General features: G+C 43.0%; 1 protein-coding gene across 1 annotated transcript in view; it reads right to left on the bottom strand.

Moving 5' to 3' along the window:
• DISP3 (dispatched RND transporter family member 3) overlaps nt 1-5,120 on the bottom strand; it is a 42,411-nt gene extending 37,291 nt beyond the window's left edge. The window contains exon 1 of the mRNA XM_058039349.1: nt 5,055-5,120. The gene's annotated coding sequence lies outside the window, so the exon portion shown is untranslated. The remainder of the gene's footprint in view (nt 1-5,054) is intronic.
• Between the last annotated feature and the right edge of the window lie 13,346 nt (nt 5,121-18,466).

Raw genomic sequence — 18,466 nt, 5'->3', positions numbered from 1 at the left:
CCTGGTGAAGGTACAACAAGATGAATGAACTCAGGTAAATCTGTGTTCAATCAATCATTTAAATTAAAGAGATAGCCTGTTCTGCAGTATCACGAGTGTGAAAAACGTTTTTGTGATTCGTGTCATCTGGCAATGGAATCAGCAAATGCTTCTATCTGCTGTGACAAAAGTGGATCCCAGTTCCTTGGATAACTACAAAGAACAGTTTTGAAACTTTCTGACTGAATAGGCAAATAAAGCATTGAAATAGAAGAAGTATATTAGAATAAAGAGATGAGGCAGCAAGACAACTGATGCTTAGAATAAAACAGAAGAAGTATAGTAAAGAGATGAGGCAGCAAGATGACTGATGCTTAGAATAAAATAGAGGAAGCTGTGGGAAAGCTAAAGGGATACTTCAACAAATGCTTATGTATAATAAAAAGCTTGATGCACTTGACAAAAATCATGTAGCAGACACCAGTAAGGCCTCCCTCCAGACAAGTACAAGAAGGACAGGAAGCCAACGACCACCTGGAAAGATTATGAAATTGCTGATCCCACTTTATTGATATTTGCTGATTTAGACTAACACAAGCACACTGGAAAATGCTTTGTAGGCTTAAAACCAGTATATATACTCTGGTGGATTTGTAGTGGTGTGTGCCATGAGTGGAGCAGTGACTCCCCGACCACCCAGTGCTGCTTGCTTGCTTGCTTGCTTGCTTACTTTAAAATAAAAGATATAGAAATAAAATTCGGTTTGGCTATCGAAATTTTATATTAACAGGAGGAGACTGAGTTCTAGAAACTAATATTTTATTGCTCAACTTCATCACGAGGTCTGAAAACACATTCACAGAGCCAAAGACAGTTTTCACACACGCCTTGCGAGGACTGCTGACCTCTCTAAAGAGAGAGAAACAGGCAGGTGTGTGGAAAAGAAGAAGGCAAAGGACATTGTTAAAAATAGGTTAGAAACTGTTGTAAAATAGTTGATTGTTAAGCATGTACTGTTAGTTTGGTTGTTATATTGTAAAAAGCAGTTAAAAGGGTAGTTATAAGAAATACGGTACTCAATGTCCTCATAGAGGACACAGACTCAAGCTACATCAGGGAAGGTATAGGTTGGATATTAGGAAAAAATTTTTCACCAAAAGAATAATAAAGTACTGGAATGCTCTTCCCAGGCAGGTGGTAGAATCACCATCTCTGGATGTGTTTAAATAAAGACTGGACATGGCACTTGGTGCTAGAGTCTGGTTGAGGTGTTATGGCACAGGTTGGACTCGATGATTGGACTCATTATTCTGTGATTCTGTGAGAACACACCTCAGTGAAGAGCCAGCCTGGACAGAACTGTAATGGCCAATCAAGCCCCCTAAACCTTCATGCGAATGAAGGATCCAAACAGAAACCAATCCAGAGGGACAAAAACAGGATAAAAAGAGGCTCCTGACCCAGGGAAGCTGTGCTGTTCCCCTGGGACATCGGGGCCATCGCTGCTGAGGGAGCCCCAGCGCCGGCGCTGCAGCTCCTGCCTGGCTCGGGCCTCCTGCTTTAGGCCTTTCTTTTATTATAATAAATGCTGAAATCACTTTAATACCAGGAGCCTGCTCTCATTTTTATTAGACATATTCTGCTCTTTCTGACTGGCACAAAAGCAATAAAAAGTGCACAAAGAGGTGAGGAGCACTTCCTCAGTGGAAACTCCTTCCTCCCAGTACCCAGGCCCTCAGGCCACACTCCTTGCTCTGATCCTGAAATCCCCTCCAGCTGCTCAAATCACAGATAAACTCTCACCATGGGAGAGCAGCTTACCTCTAAGTTTCACTACTAAACCCAAATTTATAGTCTGATACCTCTAAACAAACAATGGATTAAAAAAATAAGCCAATCAGGTAAGTAAAAGGAGAAATATTTTGCCACTACACTGAGGAATATAATGGGATTTGATTTTTTAGAATGAATGAATTTGTTCAGTTCTCATTTATGTTAGCGCTTGATAAGATTAGAGGATTAAACCAATTGTATGCTAAATACTTTGTGCAGAAGAGAGTTTCTGCCAGGATTTACTGCACGCACAGAAACCACAGCAGCATTACCCAGAGACTCTGCGACTCACAGGGGGACCTGTTCAAACTTCAGAAATAAAAATCACAGCTTATCCAGATTTTCTACATGCACCCGGGTATGAACTTCTATCCCACTCCAGTTTCACTCAAGCTTGTTTATTAAGTACTCATAGCCAACAGGCAAGTCTTTGTATAAGCTGCACTTATCTTGGAGCACTGGCATCACAAGAGGATTACAGATGTGCTGTGGCTTTTTTGGAGGCAAAATGTTAGCATCTTGTGCATGCCCTCTCCCTGTGCCAAACTGAAATGCACCCATTCTATCACTCTCATGTCATTTGATTACATACACACACATCACAGCCACCCCATAAACTCCTGCAAAACACAGCTTGTCAACAACACTTCATTTGCAGTTCAGAAATTACAGATACAAAAGGGGTCAGAGTTTTCCTGTAACTTAACTGCTTCTTCTGTTGGTGTGACAAAGGCATTTGTGATGTTTAATTCATTAATGCTGAAAAAAACCACAAGATCTTGGGAGGCACAGCCAAGGACACACTAGGTATTGAAAGAATTTTTAGCACCTAGCTAACACATTTCCCCCAAACATCTAAAAATTAACAGCAATTTTAACAGTGTGAAATCCCTCATTTATGTGCCCCCAAATGACAAAGAGCCAGTCAGATATTGCCACCTTGACTCCCTGTAAGTGCCCTATTCTACAACAAGGGTGTTTGTCAATATAGCTAAAAACACCACACTATAGCCAGTGAGGGAAATTTGGACAGAGTATAAGTGACTTCAGCTTGTGTTTAGAGTTGTGGTTTGGGGTTTTTTCCTACCCCTGAGGATGAATTTGCCCTGTACATTGCAGAAACTGAATCACAGGGGTCACCACTGTGGGCAGTTGGAGATTGGATGAAGCTGATGCTTCTTCCCAAATGCCAGCCCAGTCCTCACATATTACACTGTTCCACACTGCTCTGGGCCATTGGTCCCTCAGCTTTCCCCTTGTGCCTCTAGGTGAAAGGGACACAAATGCTGATGGGTAGTTTCCCCTTAAATCATTTTCCTATTAGACAAGCATTCTCTCTCTGTAGAGGAACATCTTCCCCTTGGGACTATTGCAGGTATGCACAGGGGCAGCAGGAAGAAAGGAAGAATGGATCTTTTATCATATTAAGCATTTCCATTCCAGCTTTGTTGTCTTATTCACCAGCTCAGTTCTGTTTTATTCCAGGCTTAGAGAATCAAGCTATAAGGCTCCAAGGGGTAAAGAGACGAGTTTGATGAGTCTAACCTCTAAAGATGCATGCAGGGTGATAAAAGAAGTGAAATATCTTCCTTCAATACAGTTGTTGTGTTGCTAGGTTTCCATCTAGATACACAGTCTAAAAGAGCAATTAAAGGAAGCTGGTGCTGTGGATTCTATCTTTATCAACACTTCACAAGGTTACTGGTGAGAAAGAAACAAAAATATTGTCCCCTAGCAAAGTTGTTCTGATGAGAACAGACAGCTAGTTTCAAAAGCTTACACAAATTTTCATGGGGAAATTGTTCTTAAGAGCCAGAGTTTCTAAGGTAGCAAAATTTATGTTTATCAGGATGTGGCTTTGAGAGCAAAAGGTCTGTGTGTTTATTTGTCATTTGAATTGCTCTTCCAAAGCCCAAGTCCTCACCCCACTCAGTTAGCCTGTCTTGCTGCAGCAGACGAGGACATCAGCCTGGTTTTAAAGGAACTTATTTGTTTGTCTGTTACATTAAACGCCAGCAGACTCTGCACAGCTGTCAAAATACTATTCTAATCATTGCATAAATGAAGGTTGTTAACCAGCATGCTGCTATGCCTGTGCACAAAACAAAGGTGCAAGTGACACAGGACGCATCAACAAGGTCCCACACATGCCTGAGGGACCCACCACCACTTCCAGCTTTGTCTGGCCTGGAATTTTTCAGTTTCACTCAGCTCCCAGTCTCTCAAGTGCTCTTAAATACTTGGGCAGTAGCAAGACCCCTGCTCGTTTGGCTTGGTCATCATATCACCAAGGAGGAAACAGAAGAGATTCTTTCCTCCAGGACAGTGGCTGCTTTACTGGTATATCTTTGGAGACCACCTGAATGGCAAGAGCCATAAGGACCAGGCTAAGTTGGGACTGTTGCTAAGCAATGAAATGTCCTTATTAAGTGGTGCAGTGTTTTTAGACAGGAAAAGTCCATTTCTACACAAGCTGGTATAAAACAGGAGGGTTCCCTTACATGCACTAGTTACATGATGCTCTTTATATCTTTTGGGCGCTGAGCAGATGAGGATCCTGCCTGGCTGGACCTGCTAACACCCCTGAGTACGGCCAATACCCCAGTGACTCTGCCAAGCCTCCGCGAAGCCAGGGACACAAAGCTCCTCAGTTCTGGCACCCAACTTTTCCCCCAGGAGAGCAGCCCTGCTGCAGGCGCAGCTCAATCAGCTCGTTATAGAGGCATCCTCCCGGGAAACGATCTCCCTGTGCATATTCATGAACTATCCACAGCTTCCAGCGAGAGTTGGCTAAACACACAGCTGAGGGGGGTTTAGCTGCTGGATTCCCAGGGGGTTCGAAAAAAATGGGAAAGGGGAAGAAATAAAAAGGGAAAAGGGGAAGAAAAAAAAAGGGGAAAGGGGAAGGAAAAAAAAGGGGAAAGGGGGAAGAAAAAAGGGAAAAGGGGAAGAAAAAAGGGAAAGGGGAAGAAAAAAAAAGGGAAAGGGGAAGGGGAGAGAGGGGCAGTAAAAAAAAAAAACCCAACAAAAAATTTTAAAAGGGAAGAAATAGGCATGATTGCAAGCGGTTGTCTCCAAGCATTGCGGGACCGGGGAGCCCGACCGATACCCCAGTCTCCAAGCCCCCCGAGCAGAACCGAACGTGGAGAGCCGCCGGCGGACAGAGCATCACGCCAGACGGGCTGAGCTCCCGGACTCCCAGAGCCTCGCAGACCCGCGGGGCCGCGGAACGCATCGCTCACCTCGGCCCCGCCGGGCTCCGCTCCGCCGATGATCGCTGCAGCGGCGGCGCCGGTCCCGCAGCCCCGAGCCGGCCCCGCCGCCGCTCCTTGGGACGCCGCGGCCGCCGTGGGCGGAAGGGCGGAAGGGCGGAAGGGCGGCCGGCAGTGCCTGCCGTGTGCCGAGCCGAGCCGAGCCGAGCCGTACCGTGCGGTGCGGTGCGGAGCTGCGGGGCTGCCGCCGCCCCGCCGGGCTGCGGGCGGCGCTGTGGCCGCACTACAAACCGCGGATGTAAACCAAAGCAACCATATCAATCATATAACCCATATCAACCATATACACCATATCAACCATATAAATCATATCAACCATATGAACCATGTAGAACATATAAACCCCGGTGCGGCGGTGCCGGACGGACACGCAGCCCCGGAGCGGAAAGCAGCCGCACCGCAGGGCCCGGTACCGCCGGGCAGGGCGGACCGGCGCTCAGGAACGTGTCCCGGTGGGAGCCCGCCCCGCGGAACTGCTCAGCGGACAGGGCAGGTAACGGGGGAGCTGTGGGTGCCCGTGTCCCCTCCGGGATGCGGGACCACCGGGACTGCCCTGCCCGTCCGCCCGCAGAGGGAGCCTTTGGTTTGCAGGCTGCCCTTTGGAGAAGGATGCTGATGCCTCCTGTGACTCCAGAATGGGGATGGGAGTCCGGCTCTGCCACCACCCCGAGACCGGGCCCGTCTTGGGACGGAAACTACCAGAAACTTTTGCAGCACCTGGCCTGTTAAAAGTAGGTTAGAAATTGTTGTAAAATAGTTGATAGATCGTTAAGGAAGTACTGTTAGTTTGGTTGTTATATTGTAAAAGGGGTTAGCAGGGTAGTTGTAAGAAATCTGGTGCTCAGCGTACCATAACACACCTCAGTAAAGTGCACCACGAGCCAGCCTGGACAGAACTGCAATGGCCAATCAAGCACCTTCAACCTTCATGCAAATGAAGGATCAAACAGAAACCAATCCAGAGGGACAAAAAACAGGATAAAAAGGGGCTCCTGACCCAGGGAAGCTGTGCTGTTCCCCTGGGACATCGGGCACATCGCTGCTGAGGGAGCCCCAGTGCTGGCGCTGCAGCTCCTGCCCAGCCCAGGCCCTCTTGTTTAAGCCTTTCTTTTATTATAATAAATGCTGAAATCACTTCAGTACCCCTTGCTTTAGGCCTTTCTTTTATTATAATAAATGCTGAAATTTTTTTAAGTACTGGGAGCCTGCTCTCGTTTTTATCAGGCCAGTGCTGCAGGTCCAGCCTGTCTTAGAGTCAGGACTTTGGGAAGGACTCATCATGGGTACACACTGGTGCCCTCACTGCTAGATAAATGCTCTATGTGTGTTAAGCGGCAGAAATATGCAGCAACAATCCCTGAATTAAGTGGGATTCATTAAATGTGAGCCAGCAAGACTTATTAATTAAGGTGGTAGAGAGAATCTTTTATACATTCATACTTGGCTCTCATGGAGCCAGGCATTCTGCACAGCTGGTCATCCAGCTTGCTCTGCCCTTGCCTTGCCTGCCAGGAGATGGACTCCCATTGTGACAGATGAGTAATGCCATGATTGACTCTCACAATTAACAGACAAATACCATGTATATAAGTTAAGAAAAGTTTTATAGATTAATAGTTATGTTTTACCCCCTCATGTTGTTATCAAGAGACAGCCGGGGTTGGGACATCTGGGGGGGCTGGCTTGTCACTGTGGAACACTGACCTCCAGTCAGGATTTGAGGAAGAGATCTCCACCATTAGGCAGCAAAGAAGGGGTCAGAACAGAACTATGGGCAGAACTTTGGGAGGGTTAAAGGGTTACAAGGCAAAACCTTGATTGTGTGGGTGGGCACATGGTGGGGAAAATCTTTTGCTCCCTGCGCCGTAACCTTTTCTCTATTCAGTTGTTGTAATTTTTATAAGGTTTAATAAACCTTTCTAAAATTATAAAAAGTAACTGTTTCTCACACCATCTTATGATAAAAACATCTCTGAGTACAGGGGCTTTGCGCAGTGCTGACAGACGGTTTCTAACTACTGTGCTGGATCCAGTGGTTTTGCATTTATTTATTTTGTGCTTTTCTGGCTTTGGAGGCAGAGAGAACAGTAGTCCCCCATCCTTGGCCTGTTTTCTGGAGTGTTACTGTAATGTGGACTCCTGCAAGAGCAGGATTATGTTAGTAAATTGCTGAACAACTACCCAATAGCAATGACCCTTAATCAGGCTACATTACAGAAGTAATGAAGCCTAAGCTTGTTTTGCCCTATATTCTCACTTATTTGAGTGTTGATGGTGCTTAGGGAAAATATCTATCTTCAGACAGATTTGTTAGGTCAATAAGAAATAGAAAGCAGCACAATATAAAACAAACCCTGAGTCTGTCACAATATAGAACAATCACCTGAGTCTGTCTCCAAGGGGGCTGTGTCAAAAGCTCTTTCTGATGCATCACCTCTGAAGTGAACAGTGCCCCTAAAACTAATAAAGCCATATTACTATATATTTCTATGTGTTGTGTATTTTTATAAACCTCAGCCCTGACCTGACCAAGCAAAATATCTTCTAGCTACCACTGATTCAGGCCTGAATTCTAATTGCCACCCTCTTATTTCTTACTCAAGCAACATTAGCACTCAAAGATTCTGTTAAACATTTCCCAGATGCAGAAACAATCACTTCCCCCCCCCAGAAAAAGCAGAGGTGAAGGCACACGGCCAGCCAGCCCCCTCTTTTATTGGATAACATTTCTCATATATTTAGTGAGAGCCAGATGGCACCATGTGAACAGCAGTGAGCTCAGGAGCCACATCAGGAGAAGGAAAACATGTCCCAGCCCTGCCAGCAGCTGCAGCTCATGCAGGTAGATATGAAGGGGCTGCTGCTAGGATTTTGTTTATTTTCTCAATTTCTATCCATCTCTATTGGCTTTAGAAACCCAAATTAGGTGGCTTTAGAAGGTGCCATACGAAGCTTTAGGTGCCATAATCTCAAAGCTGTTGGGGTAATGGTTTAATGTACTGATACAAGAAAAAAAAAAACCCAACTTGCACCAATTTGGCAAATCAGCCACTGTTAAAACGTTGATGAAACCTCAGGTCTTGTGGACAAGCACAGAAAAGCAAGGAAAAAAATCAAATTCTGACTGCAATCCATGTAAAAATCATCCTGGCAGTGCCTTTGCCTCTCTCAGGAAAGAGCCATTTGGCCAAGGGGATAAACCCTACAGAGGTGGATATGAAGGGGCTGCTTGCATTCCCACAAATAAATCCCAGTCCCAAGAGCCTTTCCCAGACAGAAAATCCAGATCCAAGTGGCTGCCTCTGCTTGGGCAGGCATGGCAGCAGGGCTCTTTTGCATAAATTCACATGTGGAAACCTAAATCACCACTGCTGACAGGTAAAACACTACCATTTTGAAGGTGGGAAGAGTATCCCCAGTTCTGAATCTTGTTGGGAAAGAGATCCTTCTGCAGATTGTCGTGGGGAAAGAACCAGATGTAAAGAGCGCCAGTGCGTCCTGAATCCCTGCTGTGTGTGGAGCCTTTTCCCTTGCAATTAGGAGAAGCTAATGGTTTTATGGAAGTTGTTTGCTGAAAAGGCCTCCAGTGCTCTATTTAATGGAGTTTCACCAGCGTTCCCCAAAGGCTTCCAGGCTGCATTAGCATCCCACAGCTCACACCCTTGCCAAACAACCCTCAGCCTTCTTCTGCCTCTGCCCTGTGTCTGTGGATTGTAGGAGTATGAGGACAGCAGTGCCTCCCGTGCTCTGGAGTCTTGAAGCCCCAGGATGTAATGAATATTCACAACACAAACATTAGCAATAAGTATTGTGCTATTAGGACAAAAAAAAATATATTTCTGGCAAAAAAAAAACCTGGGAGGGAAAAACTGAGAGATTATCTTTATTCCTGAGCTCCCAGAGCTACTGAATAGCATTTTCCTGAGCTGTAACTGGTGGGTTTTTTTTAAAAAATGCAAATCAGTCTTGGGTTTTTGAGAGACATTGTGAAAAACCCCAAAAAACCAAACCCATGGAGCAAAGCTTGATTGTATTGTAATGAATGTGAGATTTGCAGGGCTGCCTCTGTGCCAGGGATGTACAGTGGATGCAGGCCAGGGACTGTGATGGTGTTCACAGGGGTTCTTGGACTGGGGAAGAGATGAAGATCTGACTCCATGTTTCAGAAGGCTTGATTTATCATTTTATTATATATATTATATTAAAACTGTACTAAAAGAATAGAAGAAAGGATTTCATCAGAAGGCTGGCTAAGAATAGAAAAGGAAAGAATCATAACAAAGGTTTGTGGCTAGGACTCTCTGTCCAAGCCAGCTGAGCTGTGATTGGCCATTAATTAAAAACAACCAACATGGGCCAATCAAAAATCCACCTGTTGCATTCCAAAGCAGCAGATAACTATTGTTCACATTTTGTTCCTGAGGCCTCCCAGCTTCTCAGGAGGAAAAATCCTAAGGAAAGGATTTTCCATAAAAGATGTCTGTGACAAAAAGGCAGGTTTTAAAATCAATATTTAAGCCTCTAAGCATCAACCTTAAACTCATACTACATGTAACATAATTTGTGAGTACTCAAGGCTTTTAAAACTTTGTCATTTATTTCCAGATATGAAAATATTCCTACTAAAAAAAAAACTTCTCAGAAAATGTTCTACATTAGCAGCAGAACATTTCAGCTCTTCACAGGAAACACAGGTTTTTAAGAAGCACTGACTGGAACAAAAATACATTAGTTTAAACTGAAATATTTACAGTTTACATATTCCTTTTTGAAGCAATTAAAATGTACTTAAGCAAAGCATCATTTTTGACTCCATCTCCCCCAGACATGCAGTGCAGACAATCAGAAGATTTTGCATATTTGTAGCAGCATTAAAAAAGTGCTTCTGAAAATCAGGTGGGAGAAAAGCCTGCTCCAGGAAGGCAGGACAGAATAAGGAAAATAAAGAGGAGGAGGAGGACAGGAACTCAAACCTATTCACACACTGAAGGGTGAGCACATACCCACTGCCACTTTGGAAATGTCACCAATCTCTTTCACAACCCCTTTTACAATAAAGTAACCAAACCTTTCAACAGTATATGCTTAGCAATTATTAACTATTTTACAACAGTTTCTAACCTATTTTTGACAGAAGTTTTAGATATATCTTTTGCAGTTTCTTTTGGTGGCGTGCCCTTATTTACCAACACAGTGTTATTATAATAAAGGTAAAGTGAGAAGCAGACAGACAATACACATCGAGGAAAAAGCTAAACAGTACATAAAGCTAAACTGGCAGATTGATAAAATATTCTTAGGTAAGAAACAGTCTGAAAGACAGGAAGATGGAGAGAGAGATTAAGAGCTGAACTTAATACTTCTGTGATTTATTTGCATTAACTCAAGCAGTGTGTGGCTGGGGTTTTACTTGTTTGTTTTGCTTCCCTGACTGCCTCAGGTGCTGGCAGAGAATTGTTTTGCTGAAGTTGCAGTCCATGGAATGTTTTGGAAATTCATCATCCCTGGGAAAAAATTGAGGAGCATTTCACAAAATTCTGGAAAACTTCTTCAAGTTCTGAAACTCCAAAGAAAAAGAGTTGCATGGGAGGTGGTCTGGCCTCTTCCCTGTAGTGAAAGTCCAGGTTTGTCTCTTCAAAGCCTCAAATAAGATGAGAAACTACCAGCAGCTTTCCCACTGTGCTTCACATGAGGACATCGTGCAAATTATGGAAATTTTGTTCATCCAGCCATCCTGCAACAGATGGCAAAGCAGTGAGAATGGCCAGAGCTGGTGGGTGGCACGGATGTGTTTACTCTAATACGCCCTGAGATTAAAGTGCCCATCAGCAGCCTGCTACATTCATTTATTTATAATTATTTCCTATTTTTCCCTGCAGTTATATTTAAGAATTGCTGTTATTTAGATATCTGTAAGAATCCAATATAGCTGACATGACCCTGACCCAAAGCAGGGCATTCAAGATCCCTTCCAGGATTCCCCCTGTAATCCAAGCCCAGGCTCTGGGACACTGAACCCCTTGGAGCCAGAGACAGGAATTTGGTATTGCAGAACCTCTTCTGCCATGATCAGGCTGTCTAAAAGAATAGGTAGGAAAGTGAGAAAGCAAGGAAATATGTGGGTATAGGAAGGAGAATACTCAGAAGAGAGAAAAAGTGTGAAGGAGACCGATGAGGTAATTAAAAATAGTACAACAGAAGTGTCTGTCACCATCATATTTTCTGAAAATTCGCCAGGATTTCTTCTGGGAAGCTGAGAAGCCTCAGAGAAAAATGAAAACAATAATTATCTGATTGCTTCTCCTGTTTTGCTCCTTTGGAAAGTGGTTGGAGATTGTTTATCCACCATGTTAATTGTTTTAACTTAATGACCAATCATGGTCCAGCTGTGTCAGGACTCTGGACAGTCACGAGTTTTCATTATTATTGTCTTTAACCTTCTGCAAGTGTCCTTTCTCAATTCTTTCATACAGTTTTAGCATAATACAATATAATAAAATATAATATAATAATAAATTAGCCTTCTAAGAACGGGGTCAGTGGGAAGGGCAGGAGAATTCCTGAGGAGTGAGGAGGCTGCAGAGCCAGTGCTGGATCTTCTTCCTTTCAAGCAGGGATGTTCCCCATGTTCAACGTCTAACAGCACACTCTCACTGACTTGGATGTCCCCTTTTACACCATTTTTTATTCCTTTGGATTGGTTTCTTTTGGTATCCTTCATTTGCATGAAGGGTAAGGTGCTGATTGGCTCTTACAGTTCCATCCAGGCTGGCTCGTTCTTGCTTGGGGGGATGCACTTTACTTAAGTGTAATACAGCAAGTTAAATACTGAATTTCTTATAACTACCCTTTAAACCCCCTTTAAACCCTTTTTTAAACCTCTAAGCATCAACCTGAAGCTCCCATTACACGTAACATAATTTGTGAGTACTCAGGGCTTTTAAAACTTGATCATTTATTTCCAGATGAGGTTTGTTAGGCTTTGCTAAACCCACGGACTCATTACCCAGCTCCTGTTTCCAGGGAGGAGCCAGTGGGTGAGAGCTCTCCCTGATGTGACCCCAGACCTCAGCCAAAGGCTGACAGAATTCTCTGTCTCCTGCTGTTCCTTTTGAGCCAACACTGCCCAGCTGGGACCTTCTCTGCCCCTAAGCCTGGATCCCCCAGCACTCCCCATCTCCAAGCAGCTTCAGCAGGGAATCTCACTCTCTGGTCCTGTAATGAGCTGCCCAGCTCGATATGGAATTAGCAGAATCTGAGTTATTAATTGTCTACAACAATTAGCTGGGACACCTGGGTCTTCTGGCAGCCTGGTTACTCTGTGGGAGCCAATTACAGCCTCGTACATATTCATGCCATTTCACCCACAAGCCATAAAAGCTGCTTTCCCAGCTCTCTTCCCTTCTCCTTTGCTCTGATGCACATCCAGTCCACTTTGAGACAGGGAGAAGTAGTTTCCTTTCTTTTCACGTTTCCCCGAAATCAAATATTTGCAGTTTACATAATTGATGTAATGGAAATAGCAGAACGAGCACATCTGACAGGGGAGAACAGAAAAGGCCTTCCCAAAGCTCCCTCATGCCTTGAAAGAAAAGATGCAGAGATCTTGCTGGACTTCTTCCCCTGCAGCCACTTGCTCAGCCCACAGACCCCATCCACCCAGATGAGCAGAATGAGAGATTTCTCATGGTCCACAACCTCCCCAGCTCCATCTGAGAGCCGCTCTCATGGTGTGGATCAGTCACTGTAGTGGCAGTGAATCTGATGGGTTTTGACCAGTTTATCCCCACTGAGGACCTTGACAGTAAACGTGAGACACCAGTGTCAGGAAAATTAACCCACAAACACCAGAGGTTTATGTCCAAAAAGGAGACAGAGGAGTCCTTTGGCTTTATTCCAATAAAGGGAGAGGCCATGGGGCATTCCCCTGGGATCTCTCCAATTTTTGGAAGATGCAGCCTCCTTTTTATCCCAGTTTCCCAGCCACATTTCCCTTCTCTCTTTCCCCATTTCTGAGGTACTTGAGAGGTTCAGACCTCCCAGAATACGTGATCCCAAAGATTTCCCCTAATGTCCAACCGTCCCTTTTCATTTTTCATTATGTAATTTAGGGGTTTTTCTTCCACGTTGTTTCTTTCATCTTTCTATGTCTACCTTCATTTATCAAATATCTTTTTCCATTCATCAATCAGTGGAATCCTTCCCGTTGTTTCTTTTATCTACCAGTGCTGGTTTTATCTACCAGCAGACCCACAGCTGGTTTGTAAAGACAAATTTGCTATTCTTCTCACCAGGTATGTCAGTTAGAACCCCTGTGTGTGGTGATCCTTCACTGCCTCCCAAGGTTTTGCTGAGGTTACACCTACCAATATCCATGTGCTATGCTCCCAGAAAATAGCAGCGCTGTGAATTCATCACTAAAACTGTGCTCCTGTCCCAACAGGAGTTGCAGCTCATGCTGGGATGAGTGCAGGAAGCTGCATGAATTGTTCTGAGTACCTTCAGCCCAGCAACTCAGAGCCCAGCCAGGCAGGGACCTGCATTTCTCGGGAATCCACTGGTGCACCAGAGGCAATATCTCTCCTGCAGCAGGCATCTGGGATCTAAATGTGGTCTTTTTGGGGTCCCCAGGATGAAGGGGGAATGACTGAATCTGATTCCATGTTCTTAGAAAGCAAATATATTATATATTATATAGTATATAGTATATAGTATATAGTATATAGTATATAGTATATAGTATATTATATATACTATATTATATATACTATATACAATATTATATATTACATTATATATATTATATATAGTATATATAATATTATATATTCTATTATATATTATATAGTATATATAGTATATAGTATATATAGTATACACTACATATAATATATACTATATACTATATAGTTATTATGATATGATATGATATGATATGATATGATATGATATTATATGTTATATCATATCATATTTAATTAAACTATACTAAAGAATAGAGAAAGGATAGAGCCAGAAAGTTAGAAAGATAATAAAGAAAAACTCCCAAATCTCTCCTCAGAGAGCCCGACACAGCTGGCTCATAATTGGCCAATAATTAAAAACAATTCACATGCAACCAATGAAACGATCACCTACCACATGCCAAAGCAGCAAAACACAGGAGAAGCAAATCAGATAATTATTGCTCACATTTTTCTCTGAGGCTTCTCAGCTTCCCAGGAGAGAAATCCTGGCAAAGGGATTTTTCCAGAAAATATGACAGTGACATCTAAAATGTTAAATCCATAACCTGCTGTCTAGATTTATTGTCCCAAAGGCCGTTAAGACTTTTGCAAACTTTGGAATGCAAAACAATGTTAGAAACTCACATTGTTGTGGCTCCTCCTCAGCCACCACTGCTGAGGAAATAAACCCCTGTTCTGTGCTCAGGAAACCAAGCTATTTCTGTCACACAGAAGACCATCTGAAGCTTTTGAAATAATCTGGTTTTACTATTACTAATCTTTGCTTTTTGTTTCTGTACATCAATCAGGCCCCCTCACAAACAATTTTCTGAAGGGGCCTGATTGATTTTTCCTTTCCAGCCATTTTTAATCATCATCTTTGCAGGCTGGTAAGAAGCTGGTCACAATTTTCATTAGTGATTAGCGCTTTGGGTTGTTCCATTTCTGTTATGAACGCCACCTCAGTAAAAATCAATAACAAATTAAATCACAGTATGTGGCGTGACCAGTGAAGAGTGACCCTATGCTGTGTGAAGGAAAAGGGTTTGTATTTTTTAAAATTAGAGATAAATTGAAAAGAGATAACTTTGTGGCTTCATCAGAAGTAGCCATGCTAGAAAGGCACTGGGTAGGCACAGACTGTACTTTAGATCCTACATCATATTAACTCATGACCAGAACCTGGTATTGGCCACTGCTGGGAGGTGTTTCACTCTGTAGTGGACTACACAGCCTGGTTCTCCCCCATTACTCCTGATTTACTCCATCTAACACCATTAACTTGAAGCAGGTTCCTTCTGACTTAATACCAGTATGAGACTAAAACCAGATTCCTCATTCTGAGACACTGAAAAAGACAGTGCAATGCAGTCTTCTACTCCAGCCTCCCACAAACATTTTCCAATTCTCCTGAGTTCTTGTGAAGAATGAACATCTCTACTTTAAATTCACAAATCTGCAAGCTCTCCCAGGGCAGTGGGAGAGACACCATAACACCATTAACTGTGGCATTCACATTCTCTGGAAAAATCTCTTTGCCCTGGATTTTCTCCTTGGAAGCTGAGAAGCCTCAGAGAACAGGAAAACCATTCTTATCTCATTTGCTTCTCCTGTGTTGTGCTCACATGTGGAATGTGTTTGGAGATTGTTTACCCACAGGTGATTGTTTCATTGAGTTTCTGTGAATTGTTTTCACTCTTTGGGCAATCAGGGCCAAGCTGTGTCAGGACTCTGGAAAGAGTCACCAGTTTTCATTATTATCTTTTTAGCCTTCTATAAGTATCCTTTCTGTATTCTTAAGTATAGTATTCTTTAATATAACATAGTATCATAAAGTAATAAATTAGCCTTCTGAGAACATGGAGTCAGATGCATCATTCCTGCCTTTGTTGGGGCACCCCTGCAAATACAATAATAAACAGATTTTTAATCTCTGCTATGTGCTTTTCTGTCTGTTTTGTTTTTCTACATCACCACAACTTTCCTGAAAAGCAGCACTCTGACTGGAATTGCTCACTCTAATTCATAGACTTGCCAATCTCAGTATCTCAAGTTACTGCCTGGTTTTACACCAAGGTTCCTGGCATTTCCAGGCATCCCACCTGGTTCTTGTAATTGCAAACATTTCCTCTCTGAACAACTTCATTTAACATCTCAGTTATCTCTTGCTTCTTTTTTCTCTTTTGTCTGCTTCATAATTTATATTTTTTCTTCATAGTGGTGATTTTGCCTGTTACAGAAGGGAAAATAAACAGAGCAGTATTTCATGTTATGCTTTCTATTTAGAAGTTTCTCTTTCTCTTCCCATTATATTAATATTACCATGCTGATCCATAAGCAAAATAAAGTATAAAAATATACTCTTTTTTTTTCATTTTGAATAATAAAACTTGAAGTTATAGTTCCCACAGCAACAGTAACTCAACCTTAATATGCACATAAATTAGAGGCAGGGAAATTAACACCCAACACAGCAATAGAATACATGTGAGGGAATTATGCTGCTGGTTGAAATCCCATAGATGTGAAACATTTCATGTCTGTTTGTGACAAGATGTCACCAAAAAAAAAAAAAAAAAAAAAAAAAGAAACTATCTCAAAGATCTTGATCTTTCTGGAATAAATGGAATTCAACCTTGCAATATGCAGAATCCCTTTACTGAGGTGGTGTTACCTTTATTGTTGAATTTTGCTGACTTTAAAGAGGTCAAGGCTAAGAGAGTGCCCTGAGCACACGTGTGTGAGCTTGTCTGTGGTGCAGAGCAGTTGGGGTGACCCAGAACCACACAGGGAAGGGTCTGACATGTCCCCCAGACCAGGGCAGGCACCATGTACCAGACCACCAGGGTGGAACAATTATTAGAGGAGCTACTGCATTCATAAACTGTCATCCATCCATTTGTAATCCATCTCACCTCTTCCAGGCCTGTATGTCACTCCTGTTTTCAGCTGATCTCTGGGAGAGAAACAGTTCTGAAACACAGGAAAGCATTAGAGGGTTTGGATTGGAAAGGATTGGAGTCCACAGGGATACAGATGAAAGGCTGGAAGTGTCCACAGGCAAGAGGTCTCAGCCCCTCCAGCTCTTCTCCACTGGCTGCCAGTCACTGCAGGGAAGCATTTTTAACACAAACTGCATCCCAAGGGACTTTGGCTAAGTTATTCTAATTATTTGTACAATAAGATGAAAGAGTAATATGTTCCCATTTCATAAAGGCTTCAGCAAATGGAGTCTACCAGGTGCTGATGCTCCTTTGTGAGGCCTGAGAGCTGAGAACTAATTAGTCTCAAATTATACTCCTGACAAAGATACAGCAAGGAAGCAGGAAAGACATTCACATGCCAAATGCACTTTCAAATGGCAACCAAATAGGTATCACCATTTCAGAGGAACAAGGATACCTCCAGCAACCTGTGCGTGTTTACCTTAAACAGCAAGGAGAAAGGCAGAGGAGGAGAGGAAAAGGGAAACTGTTCTATTTGTGGGGTGCCCCATGGCAGGAAGGAATGATGGATCTGACTCCATGTTCTCAGAAGTCTAATTTATTATTTTATGATACTATAATATATTAAAGAATACTAAATGGTACTAAAGAATACAGAAAGGATACTTACAGAAGGCTAAAAAGATAATAATGAAAACTTGTGACTCTCTCCAGAGTCCTGACACAGCTTGGCCCTGATTGGCCAAAGAGTGAAAACAACTCACAGCAGAATCCAATGAAACAATCACCTGTGGGTAAACAATCTCCAAACTCATTCACATGTGAACACAACACAGGAGAAGCAAATGAGATAAGAATTGTTTTCCTTTTCTCTGAGGTTTCTCACCTTCCCAGGAGAAAAATCCTGGGTGAAGGGATTTTTTCAGAGAATGTGAATGTGACAGGAAACATCTAAAGGGCTGGCAAACCTGGCTCTCCTGAATCCTCTCCATACTGTAGGTGAACAATCTCCTGATTGTTTACAAACAATTTCCTGCAGTTCCTGCATTCACCTGCCAGAACTAAAACCCATGCCAGAATTACTGGGGGCTGTTGGCCCCTAAAGATGCAGGCACTCAGGCAGGGAAACCCCAAAAGCATCCAAAGAGCTCAGTGACCATTCCTGCTCACAGGCAAACACCCAAACGGCTTGGCTGCTTTGAACTTCTTGCTGGATGTGTTTCTCTTTCTGCAGATACCTCCATACCTTTGAATATTTGTTCCAAAGCTGAGCTAGTCAGGAATGCTACAGATTTTCTCACTGGTGGGTAGTTATTAAGTTAATAATATATTACTAACCTGTGAGATGTAAGACTGGAACAAGCCCAGCACCTTTACTGGGCCTTGCCTTTGAGATTTAACTGACCCATCTTGGCACAGCTCTGTTCCCCTTCCTGACCAGCACCTCATCCCTGGGGAAAAACAGGTCAAACACAAGTTGCTAAACCCCCTTGCCCTTAGCCATTCCCCTGATGTAAAGCAAAGCTTCAAAGCCTGAATGCCCTTGTGCCATGAATCATGTTTACCATAACACAAAACAAAGAAAGAAGAGAACAAAGGAAAACGGAAAGAGAAGGGAAAACAACAAAGGAAAAGACAAACAGGAGAGTGAAAGGGAGGGATACAGATAGACCCATTAATTTCCCTCTGTTTGTTCTGGGGTTTAAACAAC

This window comes from Melospiza georgiana, chromosome 22, assembly GCF_028018845.1.
Source record: "Melospiza georgiana isolate bMelGeo1 chromosome 22, bMelGeo1.pri, whole genome shotgun sequence".
NCBI classification, from domain to species: Eukaryota; Metazoa; Chordata; class Aves; order Passeriformes; family Passerellidae; genus Melospiza; species Melospiza georgiana.
The sequence above is the reverse complement of the archived record's forward strand: the minus strand, read 5'-3'. Positions and strand labels throughout refer to the sequence as shown.